The sequence below is a fragment of the Malaclemys terrapin genome, chromosome 1 (assembly GCF_027887155.1).
Source record: "Malaclemys terrapin pileata isolate rMalTer1 chromosome 1, rMalTer1.hap1, whole genome shotgun sequence".
Classification (NCBI taxonomy): Eukaryota; Metazoa; Chordata; order Testudines; family Emydidae; genus Malaclemys; species Malaclemys terrapin.
In genome coordinates, this window is record NC_071505.1 from 118,653,850 (window position 1) to 118,668,704 (window position 14,855).

A 14,855-nucleotide genomic window follows, 5' to 3' on the forward strand; every position below is an offset into this window, starting at 1 on the left:
GGGATAATGCACTGATGACTCCCTTAGGTTAGTGTTTCCAGTTTAGTGAATTTTTGGGATCCAACTAGAGAGCCTACAGCAGGTGTAGAAGAATGAATGCTTGAGATGCCTCATTAATTTAATGTAGCTAAGAGGCTATTGGTTTTAAAGGATTTTGTAATAGCCTCATCGTGAACTACCCAAACGTAATTCATATAGGATACAGGACATCTTTTATTCCTCTTTTTTTCCCTTTCTCCAACCTATGAAAGCTCACTGAGTTCCCAGGTCATTGGTTGTAGGTGCCTTTCTGTGTCACAACAAACAAAAAATCTGAAATATTTGGCACTTTGGCACTGCATATAACTGTCACTCTTGTGGCTTCTCTCCCTTCCTCTAAGAGAAAGATGGATGGGAGAGGAGAATAAGGGTGGAAACGGTAACACACTTTGTCTAAGCATAAACCACAAATGACACATGATCTACAGCCTCTCCAATCCCCAAAGTCTTGGTAAACCAAGTGTTCTACTTCTAGCTAATGCTTTAACACCAAACCTTTCGGAAAATGTTGCTTCCAATACTGACCCATGTGATTTTAGTGGTTGGAGAACTCATATTGCCAAATTTAGAACACACTCTAAGATAATGTGTTCTAGATTTACCACAGAACTTGAAACTGTTGGGGCTCAGTTTCAGTTAAGATCTGGGAAAACTTGAGTTCTGGACTGCTGCATCATCTTTCTTTATTTCATTTCCTTGGCTGACCTAGAAGCATGCCAAGAATTTCTTTCAGATAAGAAACTTTATTATTTGCACAGTACAAGTTTCCAGGTGGTTGAAAACACACATTTGTTACTTTTTCCCTGAGAAACAATTGTTTAAGTGAAGGACATTCCCCAACGAAAAAAATAAAATTCTAGCAGTTTGGTGAAACACAAGGTGATTCTTCCATTTTCCATTTGTTCTCTAGCCACCCTCTGATCATAGTAGGGGTAGTCCTCTTGGGGAAATGTTTTCCCCCCTACCTCATCTCCTGATTTTTGGTCTGATTTTTACTTATCTTTTTGGATTGGGTAGTGGCTTTTGAAAAGTGAACAGACTTTTAGTATCTCACAAATGCTTAATTCCACTGGGACTTAGCAGATCCAGGTTCAGTTCTCAGCTCTACCACAGCCTTCTTGTCTGACCTAAGTCATGCAATCCCTCTGTGCCTCAGTTTCCCCATCTATAACGAGGGAAAACTAATACTTTCCCACTTCACAGGGGTATTGTGAGGACAAATACATTCATGTTTGTGAGGCACCCACGTACAGTGATGACTGCCATAGAAAAATCAATACAATAAATAATAAATGAAAGATGCTTCACTGTGGCCGGGAGTAAAGGGTGAACACTGAGGAGCCCATGTGTTTGTGGCAAAAAGGAGGATGCCTTATTATTCTCCCTGTGCCTATGAGGGAAGAATAGATTGAGTTTGGAGTTTACAAAGATATTGCTATTGTCCTGCCATTCCCCTGAAGCTAAAGGAGGGAATGCGGTCAGTGATACTACTGTTGTATTTTAGACTGTTGGCTGTGGGGTATAAACTGGAACCTGCTAGTGATCCCAGAAAACTGTAAGTGATGGAAAGACATGGTTTTTGTTAGCAGGGTTCAGCTTCCAGTGTAGACGATGTCTTATTCTATCTTGATCACCCATTCCATGACTTTTACTTTTTTGAATGATCTGGGCCTTAGTCTGATCCAAGTCGCATGGAAATGTTCCGCCTGACTTTAATGGGAATTAGATGAGACCCTCTGATTCCAAAATCCTACTCTGTAAACATTTTGGACTCAAGAAACAATAAGAAAGGGAAGCTGGATGAAAGTTTCCCAAAGACATGCAGTGCTCTGTGAAAGCTGGGAAGGAAATCCTCCACTTTACACCAGGCTTATTTTAAAGCTCTCACGTGTCTAGCAGGGGAGAAGGAGGGAGTGTCTTGTCTTTTGGTATTGTATTATTTAATGCCTCTATGCATACAACCAAGAGGCTCTAGGTTTAGTCCAGCGGTTAGATCATAGGAGAAAAAAGAAACCAACATACAATAATTCTTTCTTTCTCTTCTCTTCATCTCTGTAATCATTACATTTGACGTGGTATTTAACCATCTCTTTTTCTCATTTGTGTGGCTTCTTTTCCTCCTGAGTACATTGGAAAATGTGGGGAGGGAGGGGAACAGGTCAGGCAGGGCATGCTTGTGTGGTTTTTCCAGTTGCAACTCTTAAGACTTTGCTGAGAGCTGTGGTAATCAAAGTGGTTATATGATATAGAAATGTATGCTATTGGCTTTCAAGGTATAGATTGCTTTCGTTTATGCCATAGCATCCCTCCCAGGATTAAGTCATTTGTTGTCTTGGCATTCCCTTAAAGCTTGTTCACAAAGGAGAACTTTCTGAATAATGGGCCTCTTATCCCATTCAGCCTTTCTGATCTATTAAATTCCTCATAACACCATTCCACAATTACTCCATACCGCTGCCACCTCCCCCGGACCTCCTGTTCTCAGGCAATCTGGGAATTTGTCCTTGTCATTTGCCAAACATCTCAGGCGTCTTGAATCCTTTCCCCCTGCCTCCATTTGATATTGACTCTGCCCCTTTCTGTGCATGGTGTTTGTATATATAGTACATCACTCTCTTTCACACATGCATGCTGTACAAACATTTAATATGTGTGTGTATACACAGCTCTCCATCTATTTTCTCTTTATATAGAGATACTGGTTTAAAAGTTCTATCTATAGAACTTGAACACCAGTTTCCTCATAAAATTCACAAATACATGGGAATCTTTGGATGATCTTTCAAAAGTAGATACTACTAAGATCTCTTACTATATATAGACGAAAATCTATGTATAAACACCCAAATTATCTACACAGTACGCGTGTGAAAGACATGTATTGTATATGAAGGGAGGAAGGTAAGTAACAAAAAGTTATGAGGTGTGATTTCAACGTTAGAGCATCCATTGGCTGTTTACTAAAACTGTATGAAATGTGAAAAGTCCCAGAAACTGGTCTGGTTTGAGGTTTCACTACAGACACAAACTCAGACAAAGATCATCAAACAATGTACTTTTGTTTGAGAACCTTAAAGGTAAATCTGGGCTCAGTTTCCAGTGCCTGAGTAGATTTATCTCATATCAAATCTCTGAGAGATTCCCTGTTCTGGGAGGTTTCAGTGTTAAAACAGATGAAATATGCTGGCATTGGTCAAGTTTCACTTAGAAATTCGGAGTTCTATTTGAACCCAAAAGTCAGGAAGCAAATCCCACCTAGATAGAGACTGAAGAAAATGTTCACAGGATAATAAAATTGCAGAGTTTTGCACTCACCTACTGTTTGGTCCAACATTTTCTTCATCAGCATAGTTGGCCATTACTGGAAGTAGTTGTCCCACTGAACAAGAGCTGCTGCTGAAACAAATTTCTCATTAATGACTTATATCTTACAGGATCAGTTTCCTCAACCTAGGTCCAGTTCCTCTGAAGGTTCTATCTCCTGCATTCACAGGCCTCCCACTATTGGCCACTAGCTTCGTTGTTCCAGTGGAATCTTGCTGATGTGGGAGGTTATAGCCACAGAGGGAAGGGTGCTCTTTTAGGCAGACAGATCCAATCCCATCAAAGGCTTTGAGTATGAGGGCAGAGACTTTGAACTGGATTCTGTGCTCAGTGGGGAGACAGTGCAGAGACCGGAGACCAGTGCAGGCGATCCTGTTCTCTCACCTGCCCTCTCAACCACTTCACAGAGATGTTGAACAACACAGGATGAAGCGGAGAGATGACAAATCCTGTGAGACTCTACAGGGGAAGGCTATGGAAGTGGACAATCAGTTGGTTTCATCTGTGAGGAAGGACCTGAGCCATTTCAGGGTGTTTCCATTCTGCCGGGAGCTTCTTGTAGTCAGGTCAGGGGTATTTAATGATAAATGATATCAAATGCCCCAGCGAGATCCCTCAGGATGAGTATACTGCACTTTCCTTGTCTATGGACAGGAGCTGATAAGCCACCAGCATAGGTGCTGGAAATAGGGGTGCTGCTGCACCCCCTGGCTTGAAATGGTTTCCATTATATAGAAGGTTTACAGTTTGGTTCAATGTCTTTCAGCACTCCTCACTATGCAAATTGTTCCAGCACCTCTGGCCACCAGAGCAGCTTGTACTTTCTCTGTACTGTGCCTTAGCCTGTGGCTTCACAGAAGGGAGCAATGTCCAAGATACTGGCAGCTGACAGAGTTGTCATTTGAGGGTTGTTGGCTTTTTTTTTTTTTTTTTTTGGCTAGTTTCTTAATTAGCTTACTTAAATACTGGGTGATATTGACAAGATCGGTAATATTGAGTGGTGGTGGTTTCTTCTTTTGAAGTGGGTGGTAGCTTCACTTCATCAAAGGAGGTGTTGACAGTCTTTGTGTCCCAGGTATTCTCTGCTCTCTTTTACCATCTGGGCAGGGCTGGGAGAGAGCCACAGGGTGTAGCCCGTGATTGCCATCAATACTCCCATACCTGCTTTTTAAGTGAATGGCCCTAATTTTTGGAAGAATGGTGTTCTGTTCCTGTCCTGTGCTTGGTTTATTCTTCTTGGTAGCCCACAAGGCCATCCCAGATGCAGGTAAATTAATTCTTTGTAGAATTAGGTAATGCCTTGCAGTGGGAGGTATCATGTTCTGGGGTTGAGTGGAGGTAGTCTGAGTTCACAAAACCATTAATGCTCCAGAAAAAAATTAAGGGCATGATTATACTGCCTCTTTGGCAGAGGAGAAATAAGACTTCTGCCTCCTTCATAGCAGTGACACTGCTTTGTAGAAATCTCTGGTGCCTGCATTTCTATCATATTGTATTTTCCACCAATACAACTTGAGTGTTGCTCCTTGCTTTTTCTCTTGCATGTTTACCTAGACTGGTTGGGTGATCTGTATGTGCAGCGATGTGGGAGGGGGTAATTCAATGGTGGCGTCTATAATAGTAGTCAGGGAGTAGCTGTAGTGCTTTGCTAACTTCTACTCCTTGGCCTCTTTATTGGGTAGTGTTTGCATCCTTCTTTTTCTGTTTTTTCTATCTTCCCTCTTTCTCTTGTTCTTGGTCTCCCTGTTCTTTAGTTCTCTTTCCCCTTCTCTTTCTCTTTCTCTCTCCTTTTTCCTTGTGCAGAACTGTTACATTAAAGAACCACAGATAATAGACTTATGTTGGTTTCTCTTCACTTGTTTGGGGATGACTTGTCATAACTGCTATGTGGCTGCACCACTCGTGCATCCTGATGTCATTTCCAAACTCACGAAGATAAATGTTATATCAAAAGGAAACCCAGTGTATTTCCTCTCCCTATTTAAACCGAAAATAACACAGTCCAAAAAAATCTATGAATGGTGACAAGTGAGAACAAACAGAACAAGGCAGATGGAATGCTGTACTTTGGTGGATAAGCCTGTGTGAAAATCTTGGAAGATTATTCTAAGCAAATCCAAAGATGACATTTGCTTTAATAATTTTCTATTTAATTTGACATAATGATTTCATGCAAATATCATTTACATTACAACTACCATCCTGATTTACTGTGAAACTACCTGCACTTGAGAAGTTCTGATTTATAATATAAATCTTGTCTTTTTTTTATTGTTCATATCTTTTCTGGCATCTGGCAAACAGATATTGAGATTTTCTTTTCACATATGTTGCGCAAGAGGAGTTCAGGATGTGTAGTTGTTTAGCATCAGGCATATGTGCTTTAATTCTCACTTCCAGTGGTAAAACAGTCTGTCATATTTTTAAAGAGACTAGAAATCTTAGTCTAATGTGTATTTTCTTGATATTTTTTTTGTTTTCTGTTCTTTATTTTTTTCATCCTTCTTATTGTTTGTATTATTTTGTTCACATCTCCAAAAATATATTTTTTGAGTATTTCAGTAATATCAGTAGGCTCTGCTTCCAGTACAGTGAGTATATAATCCACTCTTCTTTTCAGCATACAGCCCCTTTCACAACATTATTATGACAATTAAAAATTTAAATGTATAGGGCCGTATCCTCAGCTGGTATAAATTGGCATAGCTCAGTTTGGCCATAACATTCTATATCAGTCATTTCTAGAATATTCAGTTAAATTTTTGATACCATGTGTTTTGAGTGAGGGACCATATTTGCATGTGCAGGTGACTTGCTCTATTTGTACGTGGAATTACCTGGTTTGCATGTTCAATTACCTGTTTTGCTCATGCAATTATATGGTTTTGCATACACAATGAATGGGTTTTCATTTGATGGAGCTTACTGTCTGTGCAGAGTTTTGACATTTAGGCCCTTAATTATTAAATATATATGTTTGGCATAAGGGGATCCTGAAGCATTTGTCCCCTGGTGGATAACATGTTTTGATGCATTATTTAAGATCTTGTTTGCCATAAACAATACAGTTTTTAAATGTGTTCATTTCCCGTTCACTTTAGGGAGCTATAGTTTGTACTTCCGGTTTTATGTCTGCCATTGTTCTCTGAAGAGACACACCTGGGTGAAATGTTAAGATTAGTAAAGAAAAATAGTGTTAACCTTAACAGAGAGTCTGTCGTATTTATTGTCTAACCTTGCAACTATCTTTCAAAACAAATACTCTTAAAAATCTCTTTCTCTCTCCCCCGCTTCCACATACTCTCTCTTTCACTCCTCACAATGCAACTAATGGCTAGATCTTGATTCAGCCCTCCCCACCCACACTTGCTGACATCATAAATTATCCAGATCTAAATGGACAACCTTCATTAACTGTGCACTTTACAGAAAGCGCTAGCTCAGGAGCTATGTGCTCTCCCACTTTTATTAAAAGTTAAAATGCTCCTGGCTGCCATGGAAAGGGGAGGATGGGGGAGGCACAATGGAAGACAGTGCCGCAGAGCTAATAAATAAAAATAATAACTATTACCTTTGGCTGAGTGACCCGGGGAGAAGAGCACTGTCGAGCCATTTGTTGTTCCCTTTCACTTGTCAACAGCACTGGCTTAAAAGCCTTAGCCATTGTTCAGGGCCTAATAGCACCTGTTGGGATGATAGGAAGACAGCTGTCCCAAAAAAAAAAAAAAAAAAGTGTGGGGCGGGGCAGAGGGGGAAGGAACCAGTGATTAGTCAAGTAACATGTACTTTGGTGCAGCTGCAGTGGGACATTTTGTGTCTTAAAGTAGGTGAAGCCTCCTTATCCCCCACCCGCTTTTTCCCAGTGCAATAGACTCCTCTTCCCTGAGCTTGCTGACAAGAGTGCATTGTGAACCAGAGCCAAAAACCTAGAGGAATGTCAGATGAGGAACTGATCTTTGCGTGTCATTCTCTGAGAACAGAGCTAGTTATAACAAAACAAAACAACCCTCAACAAGCGGAAGTTGTGCCTTTTTGACAAGAGTAGAGATTTATTGTTTTACTCTTTTTTTAATTGCGCTCTGTCTTTGACAGCTAAGACTTTTCTCTTCTCTTGTTCCCTGGTTTAGTGTCCATGTTAGAAAGATGTAGGAATTCTGGACACTAATAATCAATTGTCTCTTTCCTAGCCCTGAAATTTGTGTGTTAATATTGTAACAGTTTTCTGGGCAATGTGGTTTAATGGGTAGAGCAGGGACTGGAAGTTAAGATATCTAGATTCTTGTCTGTAATCTACATGGATGCTTCTAGCTATGTGCCTCTGGGCAAGTCACTTATAATCGCTGTGCCTCATTTTTTCCTATCTTTAAAAAAGGAGATTACAGTACATATCTTTTTTTTAAGTGCTTTGAGATCTTCAGGGGAATGGTACTATAGTGCATATGTGCAAAGTGTTATGATGTCATTGATTATTATTTTAGTGGAATGGCTTCTATTTGAAAACATAGTGGAAATAAATGTTGAATATGGACTTTTTTTTAATTCTAGCAATAGTGCTAGATACATGTTTTATTATTATTTATACCATGTTCTCATTTTTTAAAAGATTGTTGAGATTTTAACTTACTGGTACCCTAAAAAGTATCCAGCAAGCGAATAAACAGCAGTAATAGAACCCTCAATATATTTTTTTTAAATATTCAATATTAACATGCACACATATGTCCTAATGTATATTTTCTGTTCCGTACCAATCATTTTCTTAAGGTGTCAAAAATTAGCAGAGCAAAAGCATAGCTGTCTGTTAGTATTAAGTAGCTATTATGAGCCCTTAATTAGAAAATTAGTATATTGGTGGTACTAATATGAAAATATTTCAAGGGAATTTATTTGCTTTGATCTAACTGAGATGGAAAAATAAAGCTGATGCGAGATTTAATGGTTTAAATTCCAGATGTTTCTGTTTTTATGTTGTTACTCTTGAAATAGTTTCTGGAAATATTAAAAATATCTCATTGGCTTCTGAGTTATGATGCTGCTCAGTGACTTATTCTATCAGCTGTGTTTTGGGCAGATCACTCTTGAGAAATAAATTCCTTCTTTCACTTATAGCTGACTGGAATTAGAAAGGCATTAGAATGTTGCATGGCACAGAATTTTTCTTCTTCAGTCCATAGGGAAGACATTTTCCCCACATTCCACTCTTTTTCTCACACATGCTCCCATTTATGTAATTGTTGTATTGATCAGAAAGGAAAATGCTGGTCTTAAACTTTATATAGATGTATAATACTGAAAATTAGTTGTTTTGTGTTATTTATTTACATCGTTTTGTAGACCGAAATGGAGATTCATTTTATTAATTTATTTTTTTAAAATAAATATCTCTGAAGAATTATATACGTTGTTGGGATTAATAGGCAGGTAACATGCTTCCTCTTTATCTTTTAATGCCATTTAATATATTTTTGGGGGCACTTTAGTCTTTGTGTACAGTAGAGAGGTGTACCAGTAGAAATTCTGTTGACATAGAGCCAACCACAAAATAATATCAGTGGAGTACATTCACACTCAGATGCTTATGTTGGTGCATTCTGCCCACACAGCATGAAGTGTATTGGCAAAAATCGTGTTGCACTGTAGGTAGGCATCCTAGTGTCTTTCATGCTGTCTTCAGTTATGCTGTATTGTGGAAAATTGTTCCATTTGAGAACTTGCTGCTACTAACATGGACTCCTTCCTACATTGTAAGGACAGGGTATATGATCTTGCTGTGCGTTCAAGGACACGGCACTCAAAGAGATTCAACTAAGGATGATTGAACAGTGAAGGCAGAGGCTACACTGTTACAGCTGTTCTTCACAGAATAACCGCACTCAGTAAGAGTGGTGGCTTGGATGCCATACACTGAGCAATGGGACATGATCATCCTGCAAACATGGAATAGCCAGTAGTGACTCCAGAATTTTTGCTTGCAGATAGCTACAGTCCTAGAGCTGTGTATTGAATGCACTACTGTCCTACAGCACAGGAACACCAAGATGGAACCTGCCCTTGTGGTGGAGAAACTAGTGGCAGTGGTCATGTGGAAGTTTGAAACACAGAGTGCTGTCAGGGAGTAGTCAATTTGGTGTGGAAAACTTGTGGGGGTCTGCAAGGAGATAAAATGAGTTCTGTCAGGATAGGTCAAGTGCAGGAAATAATAGATGGATTCAAGAAGCAGGGCTTCCCTAACTGTGCTGGAGTGATAATTAGGACCCTTGTCCCCTAGCCTGTGATTATATAAACCAAAAGGGAGGGGTGGTCTTGGTGGTTAGGCAAGCCTTGGTCGATCATTGTGGGTGTTTTACTAACATAAATATTGTCTGGTCCAGAAAAGTCCATGACACTCAGATTTCTAGAAATGCTCAACTTCTTGACAGTCTGAAAGCAGGGCCTTTGTGAAGCCATATACTAGGAAACTGCACAGATGCAAGGAAAGGTTTAACTGTTGCCTGAGTAGCTGCAGAATGAATGTGAAGTGTGCCTGTAGAAAACTGAAAGGCAAGTGGAGATGTCTTCTGACAAGGCTCAATCTCAGCAAGAAGAATATCCCAACATTTATTGCTGCACACTTAACGTTGAATAGGGTGAGACCCCTATCGCCAGTGGGGATGAGTGAGTGGCCAGGCTGTATGCTGAACTAAAACAACCTGAAAGTAAGTCGGTTAACAGTAGCACTGCCAGAACGCTTCAGGTGAGGTACTTTGACAGTGGTGATAGCCTGAAAATGTGATCGTTTGTATAGTCACTGGTGGTGTATTGTATTTGTACACTGCTTTCACCATTTTTTGGAATGAATTAAGATAATTTTAAGGAATATTTGATTGAATTGTGGGAGACTTGCATATGCATATATGTGAACAATAGTAAAATGACTGCTGGAGTATTTCTAGATTGAACAGAAGCAATTGCTTCTATAGTATGCAGGATAGCTGACTTTTTTTAAATACTCGTTCAATGTTTTTATTGATCTATGGGACCATTTTTGGCTATGTGAAATACTTTCTAGCACTATGGGCAGCACTACAATGCCAGAAATCACAATAAAGATACCTCAATGTTCAGACATGTATTTTATCAACATGCCAGCCATCAAAAAAAAAAAAAAAAGAGCTAGCAACTTACAGATGATTTTGCTTTTGCTAACTACAACCCATAACTATGTATGGAAAAAGTGCAACAAGAAGCTGGATGTCAATGCATCACAGATGACAAGACTTACAATCAAAGCAGTTCTCTTTGTTCCCTGAGCTTTTGTCTACTGGAGTAGAGCGCAGTGGGAACTGACTCAAAAGGATTGTGGGGAGGTTGGTGGCTCAAGGAGCAGGGATGGAGAGGTGTGATCCTGCCAGAGAAGGGAGCTGTTTAAGAAGTCTGAAAGCCACCTGGGAACATATGTAGCTGAATAGTTTTCTGTGATGATCCTCCCAGTGGATCTGGTGTGGAGTAGGGTCATGCATACTATGGTGGGCTGATCAAAGTATCTCTGCCTTGGAGTTTCTGGGAAAATCTTAAATACTGTGTGTTAACAATCTTTTGTGAAATTGTGCCCACAGACCAAAAGCTGTGTGTAAAAATTAACAGACTATTTCATCCATAGTACCGTACATGCTACAGTGTGCAACTGGGTGGCTGCTGGCCCAGTCGTGTGTATATGTGCGCCATCCTGAATTTTTTTTTTTTTTTTTTGTATTCAGTATCTCTCCCCCTGTGTCAGTTGTGCCCCATGCATGAGCTATGTCTATCTTTGTGGATACATTTCACGATGGCCACATATCCGGGGACAGTGCTACCTTGACTGTAAGAGGAAATGTACGTTGTGTGGTCTTGAATTTCCAAACCTCAGTGCACTGTATGTGTGTCTGTTTGTGATCTATGGTGTCTTGCAAAGCTGCATGTAATGCCTTAAAAGCTGCTCGGTTGTTAGAGAACCATATATGTGGGTGTGCAAATGCTGTATGTTCATGTAACCCCATGATAACAATTGCACAAAACTATTTATAGTTAATACTGCCTTGTTCACTTGTTATGAACGTTGTCTCGTGCTGCTATTGATACAGGTAAGGTCTGTGCAATTAAAATACTCTTTAAAAAAAGAGATTTTTCTGCAAGTATACCTTTGTCTATCATTTTGATGGAGGGAGGGAAGAAGATTAATTTATAACGTGGACTTTAGGTCTGAGTTTGTTTGCCTTCCAGTGTAAACTGGGAGAGCAGTGGGTTAATTTTGGTGCATTGAGAATACTTATGCAAGAATAGTTGCTGGAGGGTGTTGGTATAATGGTGTGCAGATGGACATGGGGTGAAGAAATGGTGGATAGATGGCAGAGTGTGTTTACAGATAGATTAGAAGGAAAGGCTATATGGGTTCACACCATGTTCTCCATCAGCTCTTTCCAGGCAATGCAAACATACAGGCACACATTGCCAAGAGTTAGGGTATATCAGCCTACACTATAGTTTCTTTAATGGGACTTAAACAATCACTTGCCTTCCCAGATTCTCCCTCTTCCAGGGATGACCTGTATCGGCATGAGGCATTCAGACTGTCCGGGGGTCCAGACGGATGTTGGACACTGTTCTTTACTCCACCTTGTTGTCCACTTGCTGGCCAGTGCCAGACACGTCCCTCTCATCCACTGCTCCACAGGGGCTTCCTCCTCCTCTCCTGGACATGAATTGTTCACTGTGGTTACGGGGGAAATGATAGTGCCCCTGGTGAATATAGCAGCCAGATGGTTATAAAAGACACAGGTCATGTGGGTAGCTCCGGAACTCATTGTTCTCCTTCACCTTCTGCCTCAGCTCCTTTCCCTTTGCACAGCCCTGGGACTTCTCTTTGGAAGTTTTGAGTTTTGCCGTTTCCTTTGCCTAGTCACTGTAAATAGTCTTGTTCCTATGGGAGTGCTGCAGCTGAGCCTGCACACACTCCTCTCCCTACAGTGCAAGGAAATCGAGCATCTCCTCCTTGAACCAGGCAGCAGCACAGGACTGAGAGTGAGGAGCCATGCTGTCAGCAAATAATCAGCAGATAACAGCAACAGATATGGCTGTGAAGACCTTGCTGGGCATTTAAAAGTGAGGTGGGCTTCTAGTCATTGTGACCCCTGAACAATGGAGTTCAAAAGTGCTTCCAGACAGGTCACTCCTGAAGGGAATGTTACATTGTGGGATTGCACTTGGAGGGCTGCTTATGGGTTCAGGTACCCAGGCATTCACATTGCCACTATGCTGATAGAACTATAATAGCTGGAGGTTTAGGTCATTCCAAAAAGAGGAATAAGTAAGTTGGAAAATGTGAAGAGTTTTGTCAGTAAGAGACAAAATTAAACGTGGATGCTGCACTCCAGGCTGTGCTGAAAATAATGAGTGTTAGTACAACTTTCTAGCGTAAACTAGGCCTTAGAACTCAGTTCCTTTCTCACAATGAAACCTTTTTCATGAAAGAGGGATTTAGAACAAATATGTCAATGAAGCACAGTTAAAGCTCAAGTAAACCAAGAACAGGTATTATGTTATGCACGGTTAGCCCACAAGAAATTGGTTTACAAAGGTCGTTTTCTATTCATTTACTTAGGTCCTTTATTTTTTTAATACTTTCAGAGAAGCTTAACATATACACATGCTCACATACACAAACGTGTGTGTGTGTATAGATACATACACAAATTGGACTGGTTTATAGAGCCTACTGCACTGGAGAGAATGTGGTTTTATTCCTGGCACTGTAGCTCCATTTGAGAATTACTGGATGCTGGCGTGAGTCTCCAGGTCTCATTGTTCCATCTGAGGGAGTCAGTCTTGAGAGTGTTTGGCACCAAGGGGGGAAAGGAGGGAGAGTTCTTGGGAATGAACATGAACTGAAGAGCCAGTATGCTGCTGTAACAATGGCTGGCACAGTTGGAGGGCCATTCACCATTGGGTATTGCCATAGGCATTGATGCGAAGCAGCATATGCGAGCAAAAGAGGCAAAGGTGAAAAAAGGAAAACAAAATGCTGTGTAAATATATTATGAAGGACATAATGACTGATAAACATACAACCAGGAAAAAAAAATTGCTGTGAATTAATCTGTATTTCAGGTCAAAGGACTCTGTTCATCCACGTTCTTCTCTTTTGCCACTATTTATTTTACAATTTCTGTTATTCGTCCCATATTTTGTTCTCTTTCTCTTCCACTGCCCTAGCCATAATTCTCCATAACATTTAGCATTAATGGAGTGCTTTTAATCATTGAGAACCTTTGCAAGTATTAACTTCACAACACCCCTGTGAGTTAAGTACTGTAATATCCTCACTATTCTGTATGTGTATCACTGCTATCTACTAGATACAACCAGAACTAGTGTTCTAAAGGCTAGATTCACAATGGAACTTAGATGTCTAGAAAATCATTGGGATTCACAAAGCTTGAGTTAGGCTCCCTATACAATGAATGGGGAGAGATAGGCACCTCAGAATAATGTTCACAAAAGCCAGGATGCCAGGTGGCTCTTCACCTAAGCTAGCCAGTGGGATGCCAGGTGTGGGATGCCAGTGGGATGCCAGGACCCACCCCTCTCACAGAGATAGGTACTTAAGTGTGGGCTGCAGGGATGCATGTCCCTCTGCTCTGGGATTCTCCGCTGCAGCCCCTCTCTTGGTGTTAGGTGCCTATGCTGTTTTTCCCAGAAGCCAGATGGAGAGGGTGCTCCCTCATAACTTAAATAACATAAATAATGAAAGAATCAGTAGGCCAAAGAGAAAGAGTGTGCAATGAGTCTGTAGCCTGATGGGTTGAGTACTCACTTGTAAAGTGGGGGACATTTCCAGCAGGGGAGCCGAAAAACGGGGGGACAAAGGGCCATGGCCCTCCCACTTTTTGCCACAGGCCCAGCTCCCTGCTCCTCCTCTTCTTCCCAGAAGCTGGAGCCCAGCCTGGGTAAGAGCAGCCCAGGGAGCCCAGGCAGCAGTGTGGAGCCACAGACCTTCCATCTGCCTGGGGTGGAAGGGCCCAAGAGCAGTCCCCAGCCTGTGTGTCCTCCCAGGCCCCTGGCCTAGGGCAGATGGAGGGTCCGCTTCCTGGGAGGCTCTTACCATGGCCCGGCTGCGGCTCTTCAGCCCCCGAGGCCCCGCCACCAGGCTGGAAGCTGGAGCCGGATTGGGGTAAGAGCCACGCACTCTCCACCTGCCCCAAGCTCCCCAACCTGGCTCCAGCCTGGCCGCGGGGAGGGGTCTTAGGAGGAAGAGTAAGGACAGGGGTGGGGCCAAGGAGGGGGTGGGGCCTTGTGCCCCCCCCATACACACTTTTAGGAAGAATCCTCCTGCCTCCAGTCCCCCTGCTCCAATGACTCATCTTAAATTATTTATTCATAGTGAAACAGCTTCAACAAGAGAGACTGAAGGAGCCCCACATCAGACTATCCCTTAGCCCCGTGATTAGGGCATGCTCACAAGAGGTCCCTGTTCAAAT

The 14,855-nt window shown here is 41.4% G+C and overlaps 1 protein-coding gene and 1 non-coding gene across 10 annotated transcripts in view; both read left to right on the forward strand.

Moving 5' to 3' along the window:
* Positions 1-14,855, forward strand: part of SOX5 (SRY-box transcription factor 5) — an 822,966-nt gene that overhangs the window by 601,501 nt on the left and 206,610 nt on the right. The gene's annotated exons all lie outside the window — the stretch shown is intronic.
* Positions 594-709, forward strand: LOC128830737 (small nucleolar RNA SNORA5). Its single transcript, XR_008443678.1, has one exon. It is a non-coding gene; the product is annotated as a small nucleolar RNA SNORA5 (small nucleolar RNA).